The sequence below is a fragment of the Epinephelus lanceolatus genome, chromosome 3 (genome assembly GCF_041903045.1).
Source record: "Epinephelus lanceolatus isolate andai-2023 chromosome 3, ASM4190304v1, whole genome shotgun sequence".
Lineage (NCBI taxonomy): Eukaryota > Metazoa > Chordata > Actinopteri > Perciformes > Serranidae > Epinephelus > Epinephelus lanceolatus.
In genome coordinates, this window is record NC_135736.1 from 2506920 (window position 1) to 2521635 (window position 14716).

Here is a 14716-nt window from a genome sequence, read left to right on the forward strand (position 1 = left end):
CAACAACTACTACAGCAACTACTTCTATGAAAAACCTGCTGGTTCACACCAGTGCAACTAGATGAGATGGTGTATCATCTCTATGAAACAACTCTCTGTACTTCTGTTCTGATTTCCAGCTTTTAAGGCTTATTTTGTGGCTGAATATAATTTGTAGCTTCTTAAAATATGAACGAGGATAGTGGTAGTGAGATACTGGCTACAGTTGCATTAGTAGCAGTGATGAAACAGCGAAAAAAATGAACAAAACCAGCATCAGATCCACTGTATTCATAATAAATATGCTTCAATAAAATTAAAAAATCAGCGCCAATGACTCAGTCAGCGAGAATGTGTGTGTGTGTGTGTGTGTGTGTGTGTGTGTGTGTGTGTGGGAGAGGGCACAAGCACATACAGCAAGCAGCAGCAGTGACCCACCTCCCGACACCTGCACACTGTGAGGATGTAAACAGAGTGCTTGAGCAAGCGAACATGGCGTCTGTGGTCATTCTGACTTGACCAGCAGACTTCACTACATGCTGATTGGCGGTTGAAACAGGTGATGTACATTATGTTCTAAAACCGGCCAACAATGCTTTGACCAGCTGAGTTACAGATGTCACCATCAGTCTGCTTGAGTCAAGGTCAGATCGACCAGTTCACACCGCTGCAACTTTTCTCTGCAGTGTTCTAAAATCGTTTCAACTTGTTGCAAATCTTTGGTCTCACTGGGCATAAGGCAGGAATTCTGAGCCATAATTCTGCCTCACCATTCTGTATAAAAGGTACAATGGCAGAATGGGGGGTCTTGCCTTTTAGCAGGCATTGGAGGTAGTAACCACACTGAATCAAATTGTGTGTTAAAGGGATAGCTACAGTAGGAAGGGATCATTGATGGGACAGGTGTGATGTTTTGATATTTGTGTGACTAACTGTGGGAGATCTAAAAAGCATATGACAGTTGTCCAGGAGCTCCTTACCCTCTGAGCAGAGGGAAAATGTACATTATGAAATAAAAAGTGACATTAATAAGTAAAATGTGACATAGGCTTTATAATGGACAATAGCAGACACCCTCTCCAAAGCCTCCTGGAGTGACAGGAGCATCTGCAGTGGCTCATCTCACTGTGTTGCAGACTGGAGCATTTCAGGAATCCAGTCACACACACACTCACACATATCACATTAGCCACAACTGGACTAGATTGTGAAATGGGCAATTTAATTTTTTTAATCTATGCACTTGCTTTATCTTATTTTATTTTATGTCTATTATTTCTAATACTATTATTACTGATGAGGGGAAGTGTGTTGTTTTTTTTTGTCTTTTATAAGCTGCTGGACAACTGAATTTCCCTACGGCGATTTATTCTATTATTATATTCTATTCTAGTCCATATAAATGAAAGAAATGCGATTATGAAATACTCTTAAAAGGCCAAATTTCTATGTACTCTATAAACAATATATTAAATAATTACCATCATTCCTATGGTGTGTGGTATAAAATGAAACTTCTCAATTTGAAATTAATTTATAATCACTGGTTCAAATCAAGGACTGGCATTTCTTATCAGTAAGTGATCTCCATCAAAAGATATTTGCTGATGGACAAAAGAAGTTCTGCTTTTCCAAAATGAAATTGGATTTTCGCCATCCCTTGTTTCATCGAGGATTTCCCCTTCCATAAAACGCAGACTACGCACATTCTTTCTCATCTTTTCTATCTTTGCGGAAGGATGTTTGAGTGTTTTAGTTCAAAACATTTATAGCTGTGATGGTATTTGATGGGCCTTTTACCTCCTTTGTCAGCAGCTAGAGAAACCTTTTTTTCAGATGCTGGTTTGGAACAAGATTTCAGAGATAGGACCTTCTGTGTCTGAGCTCACTGCCAGCACCACTCTATCAATCTATATCCTGTGTGTGTGTGTGGGGGGGGGGGGCTTTTCTGTGTGCTCATGCGTGGGGTGTGTGAGTGTGTGTATGTGTGTGTCATCATGTCACAACTCAGAGATAGCCAACAACAAAAGTAGGTTTCCTCAGGCATTAGTTATGATGAGTTCCTCTTGGACATACAGTACAGGCCAAAAGTTTGGACACACCTTCTCATTCAATGCGTTTTCTTTATTTTCATGACTATTTACATTGTAGATTCTCACTGAAGGCATCAAAACTATGAATGAACACATGTGGAGTTATGTACTTAACAAAAAAAGGTGAAATAACTGAAAACATGTTTTATATTCTAGTTTCTTCAAAATAGCCACCCTTTGCTCTGATTACTGCTTTGCACACTCTTGGCATTCTCTCCATGAGCTTCAAGAGGTAGTCACTTGAAATGGTTTCCACTTCACAGGTGTGCCTTATCAGGGTTAATTAGTGGAATTTCTTGCTTTATCAATGGGGTTGGGACCATCAGTTGTGTTGTGCAGAAGTCAGGTTAATACACAGCCGACAGCCCTATTGGACAACTGTTAAAATTCATATTATGGCAAGAACCAATCAGCTAACTAAAGAAAAACGAGTGGCCATCATTACTTTAAGAAATGAAGGTCAGTCAGTCCGGAAAATTGCAAAAACTTTAAATGTGTCCCCAAGTGGAGTCGCAAAAACCATCAAGCGCTACAACGAAACTGGCACACATGAGGACCGACCCAGGAAAGGAAGACCAAGAGTCACCTCTGCTTCTGAGGATAAGTTCATCCGAGTCACCAGCCTCAGAAATCGCAAGTTAACAGCAGCTCAGATCAGAGACCAGATGAATGCCACACAGAGTTCTAGCAGCAGACCCATCTCTAGAACAACTGTTAAGAGGAGACTGCGCGAATCAGGCCTTCATGGTCAAATAGCTGCTAGGAAACCACTGCTAAGGAGAGGCAACAAGCAGAAGAGATTTGTTTGGGCCAAGAAACACAAGGAATGGACATTAGACCAGTGGAAATCTGTGCTTTGGTCTGATGAGTCCAAATTTGAGATCTTTGGTTCCAACCGCCGTGTCTTTGTGAGACGCAGAAAAGGTGAACGGATGGATTCCACATGCCTGGTTCCCACTGTGAAGCATGGAGGAGGAGGTGTGATGGTGTGGGGGTGTTTTGCTGGTGACACTGTTGGGGATTTATTCAAAATTGAAGGCACACTGAACCAGCATGGCTACCACAGCATCCTGCAGCGACATGCCATCCCATCCGGTTTGCGTTTAGTTGGACAATCATTTATTTTTCAACAGGACAATGACCCCAAACTCACCTCCAGGCTGTGTAAGGGCTATTTGACCAAGAAGGAGAGTGATGGAGTGCTGCGGCAGATGACCTGGCCTCCACAGTCACCGGACCTGAACCCAATCGAGATGGTTTGGGGTGAGCTGGACCGCAGAGTGAAGGCAAAGGGGCCAACAAGTGCTAAACACCTCTGGGAACTCCTTCAAGACTGTTGGAAAACCATTTCAGGTGACTACCTCTTGAAGCTCATGGAGAGAATGCCAAGAGTGTGCAAAGCAGTAATCAGAGCAAAGGGTGGCTATTTTGAAGAAACTAGAATATAAAACATGTTTTCAGTTATTTCACCATTTTTGTTAAGTACATAACTCCACATGTGTTCATTCATAGTTTTGATGCCTTCAGTGAGAATCTACAATGTAAATAGTCATGAAAATAAAGAAAACACATTGAATGAGAAGGTGTGTCCAAACTTTTGGCCTGTACTGTAGGTGTAGATTGACAGATTGTGTGTGTGTGTGTGTCTGTGTGTGTGTGTGTGTCTTTGCAAGTGTGTGTCTACATGCTTGTGTGTGCAACCATGGATTGGAGTATGTCTGTGCTTCTTCTGGCAGAGCAGCAGATTGCTGAGTAGACAAATGTGTCCATCAGCCAGAGACTCCAGGCCTTCAACTCTTACTAATCAACACAACAGAGAGAAGTGTGTGTGTGTGTGTGTGTGTGTGTGTGTGTGTGTGTGTGTGTGTGTGTGTGTGTAGGGGGGTGGGGCTAGAATTGAGTGAAGAAACAAATTAGGATTGTGGGCACTAGGAAGGGGGTAGGTGACGGAGTTCAGCATGACAGAGGCAGAAATGAAGAGAATATCCCGATAGTCACGATAGCTAGGTGACCTGAGAACCATGTGTAATTATGAAGACATGAGGATATGACAAGACAAGACAAGATCTGACAAGGAAAGGAAGTAAAGAAGGAAATGACCAAGTGCAGACAGATTTTAAAAAAAGGGGGGATGACAGGTGGGGGCAAGCAAGAGAGCAGGAAATAAAGAATGGAAGAACAGGCAGACCAAACTGACCCGAGGCCCTAGACTGACTAATAAACAAGAGGAGGGGGAAGAATGAGGGCAAGGAGAGGACAAAATAATGGAGAATAAAGGAGAGGAAAATGTAGAGCACAAAAAGAAGAACAAAAAGAGGGTTGTTTTTTTCCTGCTACTATTTATGAATGATTAACAGCACAAGGAATTATGGTCTTCACCTGTGTGCACTTGTTCAGTGAGTCTCATCAAAAGGTCCAGTTGAGCAAAGTGTTTCAAGAAATTGCTATCTGTAGTTTATCTCTGGAAGCTGCACTTATCAATATATCTTTATACAGATTACTCTGTGTAATATGAAAGGGACCATTTGCGGTGACAAACCCACAGAGAATTATCACACATTGCTGCTTTATGGAGGTTTTCAAACAGTTTTGGCTAATTTTGTTTTGTCTTCATTTTCAGACACAGCAGGAAGCTGCTTTCGTAGAAAAAGCTCTGATCAAATCAGTGTACACTACTTGCTCAGCACAGATGGGCAGGCAGCACATTTATGACCCTTTATCGGTGGGCTAGTAGTTCTACCACAACAGGCTATGGGGGGCTGCAAGTACAGAGCCTCAGCCCTACTGTTTATGTCAGTTAACCTTACTGTTAGCCAGCCCAAACGATGAAATTCAGTTATAATAAAATTCAAGTAAGTCTACTGTACTGTTTTGTTTTTCTTTTAATAGGTGCCTCCAAGGCCATAATATCATCAAATAGCCTAATCATCTTTGACTTGTCATTCCTTGTGGGTTAGCTGAAAGGATGACCTTGACTATGACCATGACCATACAAAGGTCCATATGCTGTTACTGTTGATTTTTTATTTTTTATTTTTTTAAAGAAAGGCAAAGTCGCCTTAAGTTACATTATAACAAATTCTTTTTTCTTTATATTAAAAAATACTTTAAAAACCCTTAATAGGTTATATGAAAATCTCACAGGATTCCTGTTCAGGATCACCCTGACTATGTTCATGTCAAATTTATGACAGCTTATGACAACAATAAACAAGGAAGCAGTACCAAGCACTTGTAAGGAGGCGGGTTGGGGTGGTGGTGCGTCACGAAAAAATGGACTGTCAATCGGGTCTTTCTCCTGGAGTCTCATTTTTGGATCTGTGTGAATTTTGAGTCATTTTAAGGTACATCCTCACCATGTTTTTTGTTTTTTTCCTAAACCTAACCTCAGTAACTTTTATTGCCTAAACCTAACCTCCATAACTTTACGTTAATTACGTAACAGTATGTAAAGGATGAAGCGTCATTCATGAGGCACAGTTTCTTGGGATATCATACGAACGATTCTGTAAGGATACGTTGGTTGTGTAATGTGTTGACAATGAGGACACTGTTCATGTTGCACACTCTGATTCTCCATTAATGACTGGCCAATCAACATGGCAAGCATAAACCTTTACTGGCCCCTGGCCACTGGTTAGGTCAAACCCTGGTTTATAGGTCTGTGGACAGATTTGATCACATGATTATTAGCCCATTAAATGGCAATTATCTGGGGTTTTTAGCCTCATACTGTAGGTATAGGTTAGAATGGGCCTGCCATACTTTTAGGTTCAAAGGCCTTCATCAGACCATTTAATGTCCCTTTGCATATCCAGCATTGTGTAACAGTTGCAGTTTAATCCACCCATCCACCACAGCTCCTTCCCCACCAGCCCATTCTCATTCCAAAGTCTTCAAAAACCACCGCTTTGTCAGTGATTTCAGTGTCAGACATCTGACTCCAAAACCCATCTTTCACTGCAGTATAATATGCTGGCAGGCAGTGTCAATTTGTAACGCAGCCAGACTTAACCTTCTGTAGCAATATGATATACCACCATTCCACCAGACAAAGTGGAGATATGGGACGAACTTAGGATGAGTGCGTGTTGTCCCCTCCCACCCAACATGGACTTTCTAACACTTTCTACTATGTCACCTGAGTTTCTCTCTTGTTACCATCATAATGATTAAGGCCACAAGAGGTTGTCACCTAACATTCAACAAAAAAGGCCACTACATGGCCTGACGATCGCCTTTTGAGTCTAACAGTAGGAGTGGCAGGCCCCTTGTACCATATGATGCTTATAACCACTGATAATGATCTTTTAATGGTTTGGTAACAGCCAAATCGGCTGATTTTGTCATTGTGATACAATTACAACCCTGAAGTTATAAACATTACAGGTGTATGGTTGGGATCACAGTAAAGGCTAACTTTGAAGATGGGTGTGGTCAGAGTAAAGTGTAAGTGAAGAGGCCATTTGCCCCTCCCACTTTACACCCCTGGTCCACATTCATATTAAGTCATGGGTTGGAGCCCAGCTGGTTTGATCCCATCACAAGATGATCTCTAGTTTTTCTTGTCCTTTATTTCTTGCCATATTTGTTGCTTTAGACTAGGCATTACTTTGTGATTTTATTTGCTATGCTATGTGTTTTTTCCTTTGGCAGATTTATTTTCTCAGCTCAGTATGACTTCCTTTTCTGCTGATTTTTTAAGACAATTTTAATAACTGCCAAGTAAAGAAAAAAACAAAGATAATGGTTTGGGTTTCCATCAAGATTTGAATAACCTGAGCAGGAAAGGCATTACCATGCCATCTTTTCTGTATTTCTGCTGGACTGAGACAAAGCATCAATTGCCTTAGGAATATTCTCAACATATTTTTGCAGCATCGTTAAATTCAAAGCCAGAGTACAGACAGTTTCAGAAATACAGAAAACTTAAAGTCTTGAAGTTTTGTGGAAACACACATACATTCATAATATGAATTTACAGCTAGCGTAAGAATGTAGCCACAAAGGACTAAGAGCAGATAGTGCAGACAGAGGGGAGACATGAGAGAAGGTGCAGTGGGTGTCAGAAGAGAGGAGTAGACGGCCTTTCTGAGAGGAAAATATTGAACACGGGTGAGAGGCAGGAACATATCACTTAAAGTGGTTCGCACATTGGACAGACACGGATTTGGCAACTCTCTGAGAAAATGAGGAACGAGAGAGAATGAGGACAGAGAGCGTTGGCTCTGTAATGTGTAGTGGAGTGTAAAGATATCTGTTGCTTGGAGCACAGCTTCAGACAGTGGCATGCGGAATGAAAACACTCATTAAAAAGCTGGAAGCAAGGACAAAAAATAATGGACCATGTGGAAAGGAATCAAATCAGAGCCCAGATTTAAATGAAGTCTTGGTGCATTCATCTCTCTCATCCTGTATGACTGTGTAACTTCTCGTCTGCCTGCTTGTCTATCTGCAGAAGCTGACTGCACGGTAGAATTAACTGCTTGTCCTTTTTTTCATGCTGAGACCACTTTAGTTTTCAGTAGTGCCCAGGGTCACAATTGTGTAATAATGTTATGAGTATATCCTATAATATGGTCATCAGTATGTGGTCTGTATATAGAAGATCCTCATGGTTACATGATATAAAATCATAATGACTGACCTTAGAGAACAAACAATTATACTGTAAAATAATGCAGTTATCACAGCTGCATGTTATTTAAATATATGGTGAAGAAAATTCAATTGTGAGTGATTATGAATATGAATGGAGCATTTGGGAAATAATGGCAGAACGAGGAAAAAATGGAGTGAGACAATGAGAGAGATGGGACTTGGGATGGATTTTTTGGTAACACTTTATATTAAGGTACTGTAATAAGCGTTAATTAATGCTTAATAAGCACCAATTAACACTTAATGAGCACTTATATACAGAATAAGATGTTTACTACCATTAATAAGACTATATAAGTGTTAATTATATCATAATTAACACAGTTATTATTGCATATAGGAGCATTATAAGCACTTAATAGAAAGTTGATAGCAGTTTATAAAGCTATCCTAAATATTAATCAATAAACCACATTTATTACTTGTGTATAAGACACTATAAGACCCTATGAGATTAAATTAATAAGGTGTTGTTAATAGTTAATAATGATCCTTTGCAGCTACTGGATCTAAAGTGGGAACAGTGTCGTATAAAGGTTAATCAATTATTAATATGCTCTCAGGGCTCGAAACTAACGGTGTCCCAATGTCCCAGGGACTATAAAAATTGCTACTGGGACACAATGATGATGTGTCTGGGACAATTCCAGGACAGCAAAAAAAAAAAAAAAAAAAAAAGTCAAAGCAATATTGAAATGGGTGTTATTTACAACGTCATTACGTATGGGTATCTGAACGTCGCTTTTATCGCTTGAATAATTTCAATAAAAACTTACAAACAGCAAAAATACAGTGGCTTTTGCTGCACCTGATCTGGGTCCACATGCGTGTGCATGCACACATACGGAACTCAACTCACTGCATGATGGTCACGCTGGATGCCACTCGCCACCAATGCTCACCACTCCACATCAGAGCACAGAACCTAGCAATGCTGAGATGGTTGAAACAACTGATGCAAGCCCCTCACGTGCTGCTCCAGTTGGAGTAGGATGCGACACTTCACTTTGGGACTCTGAAGACGATGTTTCATCTGTTTCTGCCCCTGTGGTAAGTTAGTTTGTTAAAGTAGGCTATAGGCTAACGTTAGCTTGTTGATTTTTAGCTAGTTCTAGTTATTTGCGATAGCTAACACTAGCAGCTATCATGTACATGATGGCCCAGATAGCAAAAGATGTTAAATCAACATTGAGTTATGGTCAAAAAGGTTGATTTTTAGTTAAGGTTGAAAAATCAATGGTTGATCAACCTTCTAAAATTTTTATGTTGAAAATATATCATTGAATCCACATTATATGATGGTTGAGATTGTAGATTGAAATGTCAACACTGAATCAATATTGTTTGACTAATGCTGTTTCAATGTACTGAACTGGGTGAGACCATATAATGAGAGGGTGGGGGGGTCTCATACATTTTAATTTAAGCACCTTTTGCTGTGGACATAACTTTTTACTATGTTAAAGTCTTCTGAAGGTTTGTGTGTAATTTATAATGACAAAGACATCTAAAAGGTGCTTTTGAACAGTGACAGCAAGGAGTGGAACAGCCCAACACTCCAAACTTTAAACCTAATGAAATGGTACATCCCAGGTAACGTTAAACAGCCGCCAAGAAGGAGCTGGGTTTGCCGTTCCGTTTGCCAAGAAGAAGAAGCAGCCATTTTCCTCCTCCTCCCCTATGCCCACGCTCGGCTACTGCTCAAGTAAGTTGGGAATATTACTGATTTTATTGATTCTATGAATGATAACTGCTGCTTTTGTGCTTAACGGAGTTTATTAAATTTTTTAACGTTTTGTTTTAACGTTAACTGGCACATTTCGAGCATACAGCATCAGTTTAGCCACATCAGTTTTAGCCTAACAGTGCATTTCGGCTAACGATAACTTAGTGTGCATGGTAAAATCCTTTGTTAATTTAACCTTGAGAGTAACGTTAATGATACACGAAGAGTCCAAAGTAGCACTCAGCACCTGCTAAAGGCTTTTAGCGTGTAGACCAACTGAAAAAAGCGGCTGGTCTTCTGTGTTGTGATCAGTGGCGTTTTCTCCTGGAGGCCAAGGGAAGCCAAGCTTCCTCTGTTTTTTCAGACTGTAATTGTCATTTTAATAAAAACACTTTGTTTAACAGTTTCGGTAATTCTTCCGTGCTGTTGCTGTCATTTCTTCTCTGAGTATTTTACAATGAGTGAAACAGCGCCCCTCTAAATGAATGTGTGGGGAAACACAGTATTGCACTTTATATTGCACTCCGGTAGACTGTCTTGTCTGCGGGGAAGCCAGGCCAAGTTGGCATCCCTTGGTGAAAAAAAAATGAAATATTAACCAATCAGATGAGGTTATTGTCATGCCAATGTCAAACTGTGATTAGTCAGGACTATGCCAAGGGAAGCCAGCCGCCCTTTGGCTTCACACCAATCAAATAGCACGTTATCAATGTCACTGAAATCAAATAACGCCGGGAGGTAACCAAGGTAACCGTTAGCAACTTTACTGCAGTCATGGAGGGTGGCGATTTGGAGTTTTTGGTAAAAAACAATTTTGCGAAACTTCCTTTACAGCAGCAACTTAAAATTAAATTAGATGGCAGACCAACACCAAAACTAGAGCTGCAGATGGAGAGAAAAAAAGGGACTTGGACTTTCAATGAGGAAAATTATGTCCAGGCTAGCTGGTAGCGCTAACCTTCAGCAGCTATTTTGCTGGCCCTGTCTTCTTTTTGACAAGGATACATGCTCGCTGAACAATCCTTGGGTCAGTACAGGAGACAGGAGAATGGCCTTCCTCTTCAAATAGGGTGAGTTAAATGCACTCCCTCTCTCTGTGACTTTACTGTTGATTGAACAGCCTATGTAGCTATGTGTGCATTTTTTGATGTGGTTATTTGCTTATTGTGCCTTGCTTGCCTGGATTTAGCTGTATGTGTTGTCAGTCCACTGAAGTAGTTGTTTTATTGCGGTTGTTTACATACATAAAATTTACTGTAAGCACCCCGGACAGTGCCCACAGGGCCAGGTTACCTGAATAGATGAGGTTGTTTATAGCCTCTTTTGACATTATAAACATTATCAAGCACATACATCGGGGTTTGTAAGTCATGTATTTGATAGATGCAGCTTATTGATACTTCATAATGTGAACATAAAACTTGAAACATCTCCCTGATTGAGTTTATGAATGAATGATTTTTTTATTCATTATCAAATTTGTACTGTGTATTAAGCGGCCGGCCACGCATTTGGGTAGCGGAGTTGCATGGATTTTAACGTTAAGTTGTTTTGGAGGACCGTGTGTGTGTGAGTGAGAGAGACAGAGAGAGAGAGAGAGAGAGAGAGAGAGAGAGAGAGCTTGTGTATCAGTAAACGCAAGTGATGTTTGTGCGCGCGAGCGCGCGTGTGTTGAAGTGTCTGTTAGATTAAAATTTTCCCCACGCCACACCACTGGTTGTGATTTGAGCAGGCTAAAGTTAACGCGGGCTCCGCCATTAAATTCGTTTGAATGTAATGGCGGCGGAGAACAAGCCTCTACACTGAAACACACTTATGCTTTCTAAACTAGCAGTGAGGACCGGTGAGGACGCCCTGCGCTAACGTTACTGTAGGACAGTGTGTTTCAACCTTGGGGTCAGGACCCCACGTGGGGTCGCCTGGAATTCAAATAGGGTCCTCTGAAATTTGTAACAAGTGATATGAATAAATAAATGGAATAAATAGAATAAAAATAAAATAAAATTATAATAAAAACCACACATAATTTAAAACAACTGTATACTGCATTTTCATACATGAAATAGCCTAAGTGTGGTATAAATCTAACGGTTATTTTCAACGTAATATAAAAAAAACTATTACATGATTGAAAACAAATCATTCAAAACACAGTTTTATGCGAAACATGAAATTGTCTGTGTTTTGAATGTCTTAAGTCTTTCTGTCACTCAGTATTTTGATGTCAGCAGTGTGATTTAATTTATGGAGGAAAGTGAAAAAACAGCAGATGTTTTTGCTTTATCTTACGTTTATTGTATTTTCAGTTTATATTTGTTTTGTTTGTTCATTACTACTGTGATTACATGCTACTAAAATGCTGATGAAAAATCACATGAGGCCATAATGACGTGTATAGCAAATTACAACAGTAAAAAGCAATTCACTGGCACTGGACACTGATTTACATTGATTACATTACATTGATTTTGTTAGATAAATATCTTTATTCCAACAATTATTTTCTGTGGTATTGCAACATAAAAAATTAACCCATTCTGTTTTTCTTTCAGCCTCCAATACAAGCCAGGAGGAGGAGTTACAGCCAAGTAAACAATTTGGATGTTAATAATATAAGATGTAAGGAGATAAGATAATAATAATTATATATATGTATATATACACATATATATATATATATATATATATATATATATATATATATATATATATATATCCCAACAGATATAGCAGGGTCCAGTTCGAGGCAATACACCCCCCACAGTTGCCCTCAACTTCCACAAAATGGTATGTGATTGCACTCCTCACTAATAACCACAATTTATTAATTTAAAGTAAAATAAAATTATTTGAACAAATTAAATCAGTCTTGTTTTTGTGTATCTGTTGGAACCTTTGTTTTTCCTACCTCCAGACATCTTAAGAGGGAACTAAAATATGTATAGAAATGTTTTTTGTGATCAAAACTAAAGTGGGCTGAGGTGGGGATTATATGTGGGTGGCCATGGCAGACTTGAAGTTAAATAATGCCTTTCAATGTGTGCAGAGATTAAGGTGTGTGGATGCTTGTTTTATACTAGGTGTAAGCACACACATGCAAGGTCAAGGTCAAAGTCAATACACCAGGTAGCTTTTGAAAGGCAAGTCTATTTCAAATTGTGTAATTCCCTAATAATTTGCAAGTTTTAATTTCTCTCTTACAATTTTCTTCTTTTTTTTTCTTTTTTTTAAGACCTTTCCATCGAGAAGATGACCACAATGCTCGCTTAAGTAGTAGTGGTAGTAAAGGAAATGTCAAGAGATGTGCAGTTCATCAAAAGTGAACTGGCAGATGCCAGATTTACTCCAGTTGGTCACAGGGGACCAGCGCCAGGCACAACCCTTGAGATGACTCCCATTGACCTGCCAATCATGAATGAAGACAACTTCAGTGAGGTAGAATCATCACTGAAGAATGAATCAGTTTGTCAGAGCATGGTAATTTATTTGACAAACTGAACTGCCTGTACAGTATCATAGAAAAAAAAACATATACATAGGAAACAACTTTTCATATATCACAGCACAGTATAAGTTAAGGGTGGGAATCTCTGGGTACCTCACGATTCAATTCCTTCCTTACCTGCCTAGGGACTATGGGTGGAAATTTGCAAAGCATGCTAACACCTGGCTCAAGACATCTTTTCTTGTTCCTATAAGATTAATGTTTATTTGTGCATTGTCCCTGTTTTAAATAAATACATTTCTATTCTAATTCTATTCTATTCTGATTGAGAGGGCCACGATTCAATGATAAAATGATTCTTGATTAGGGTTGCCACCTTGGATTTGTGAAAAAAAGGGACACTCGACCAAATGTTTGAGGCGGAGGGCTCGGCCATTATTAACAGTTCAGACTGACCAATGAACATGAAATTCGGACATAGGAGACCAGATTTGCCATCATTCCATGTCCTTCTATGTGCCTGTATTTTATATTAATTTTTATATCAATGAAAAAACAAATCTGTGTTACTAAATTCTTACATTTTTACATGTATCTCACCATAGCAAGTTGGAAGTTGACATATTCTGCCATATATGAAAAGGGGAGACTCTCTGGAATCTGGTAATATACAGGGTACCCACGGATCCTTGAAAAGTCTTAAAGGGCCAGTGTGTAATATTTGGCATGGTTTATTGTCAATCTGAATCTGAATCTGAATATTCTACCCATTAATATGTTTATACAAGTGTATGATCGCTATAAAATAAAATTTGTTTGGTTTTCGTAGCCTTATAATTATGCTTTTACATATATATATATATATATATGGTAAGGGCCTTGCTTTAGAGAGATCGCCATCTTGCGCCGCCATGTGTGTACACCAGACCGAGTGGACAATCCAGCCAGCCAAAGAACACGTTTTGCGTGTATAAGTGAACCAACGAAGACAGCGGAAGGAAGGAAGAAGGAGGAGGAAACAGCAGAGTGTTAGTAGTTCGTCGATAGAGGGTGGTGAAAAGTTTTTTTAGTTATAAAGTTTGCGAATGGACCACACTTACCACGCAACAGGAGAGAATGAACCCGAACTGTCATCTGCGAGGAAAAGAAGACGCAACTTCACTGCTTGTGATGCACTCTCTGCGGCGCTTTTCCTCCTGGTGATATCTCCCCAACAATGGCAGCAGTAGCACCGAATCCCATTCTGTGCATTCAGCCTCTCTTCTCACCCGCTCAGCATCAAACGCATGGAGTTCCTCATCTGTGTGCTCCGACTCAAACAGGTATGGCTCTGGGTCTGTGTCCGCTACAAGAAACTCTTCAAAATCGCGGTCAAAGTCGTCCATTGCAGCTACTATAGTCCGGAGATATTGCTAGGCTAAATAAACAGCTGAGCACTGTTTACCGGCTACGCTGTCAGTCAGTGTGCGGGCTGGAGACTGGTGGAGCAGAGAGGGGAGGGGGGTCCTCACTTAGTATCGTAAACGAGTATGTGTGTAAAGTTAGAAGTGTGTCTGTTACGCCAGAAGAGTCAGAGTTTGGGACGGAGTGGTGTGTTACCGGAGTTTCTGGAGTGCTCAAATAAACGGGCCTTTTTCCCGAACGCTCCTCTGGTCTCCTGCTCATGAGGGATTCATTACAATATCATAACATGGTTTAGATTTCTAAATAAACATTCACCTCGTGGCTAGATAGACCTACTCCTGAAAAACTCATGCGCAAGGCTTTTTGTCCCTACGAGGCCACTGTCATTTACCCGACGGGAGGGGTGAG

General features: G+C 40.0%; 1 protein-coding gene across 1 annotated transcript in view; it reads right to left on the reverse strand.

The window, feature by feature from the left end:
- The window catches only part of LOC117251154 (uncharacterized), a 72237-nt gene extending 58091 nt beyond the window's left edge, over positions 1 to 14146 (reverse strand). Inside the window, exon 1 of the mRNA XM_078163362.1 lies at positions 14005 to 14146. The gene's annotated coding sequence lies outside the window, so the exon portion shown is untranslated. The remainder of the gene's footprint in view (positions 1 to 14004) is intronic.
- Between the last annotated feature and the right edge of the window lie 570 nt (positions 14147 to 14716).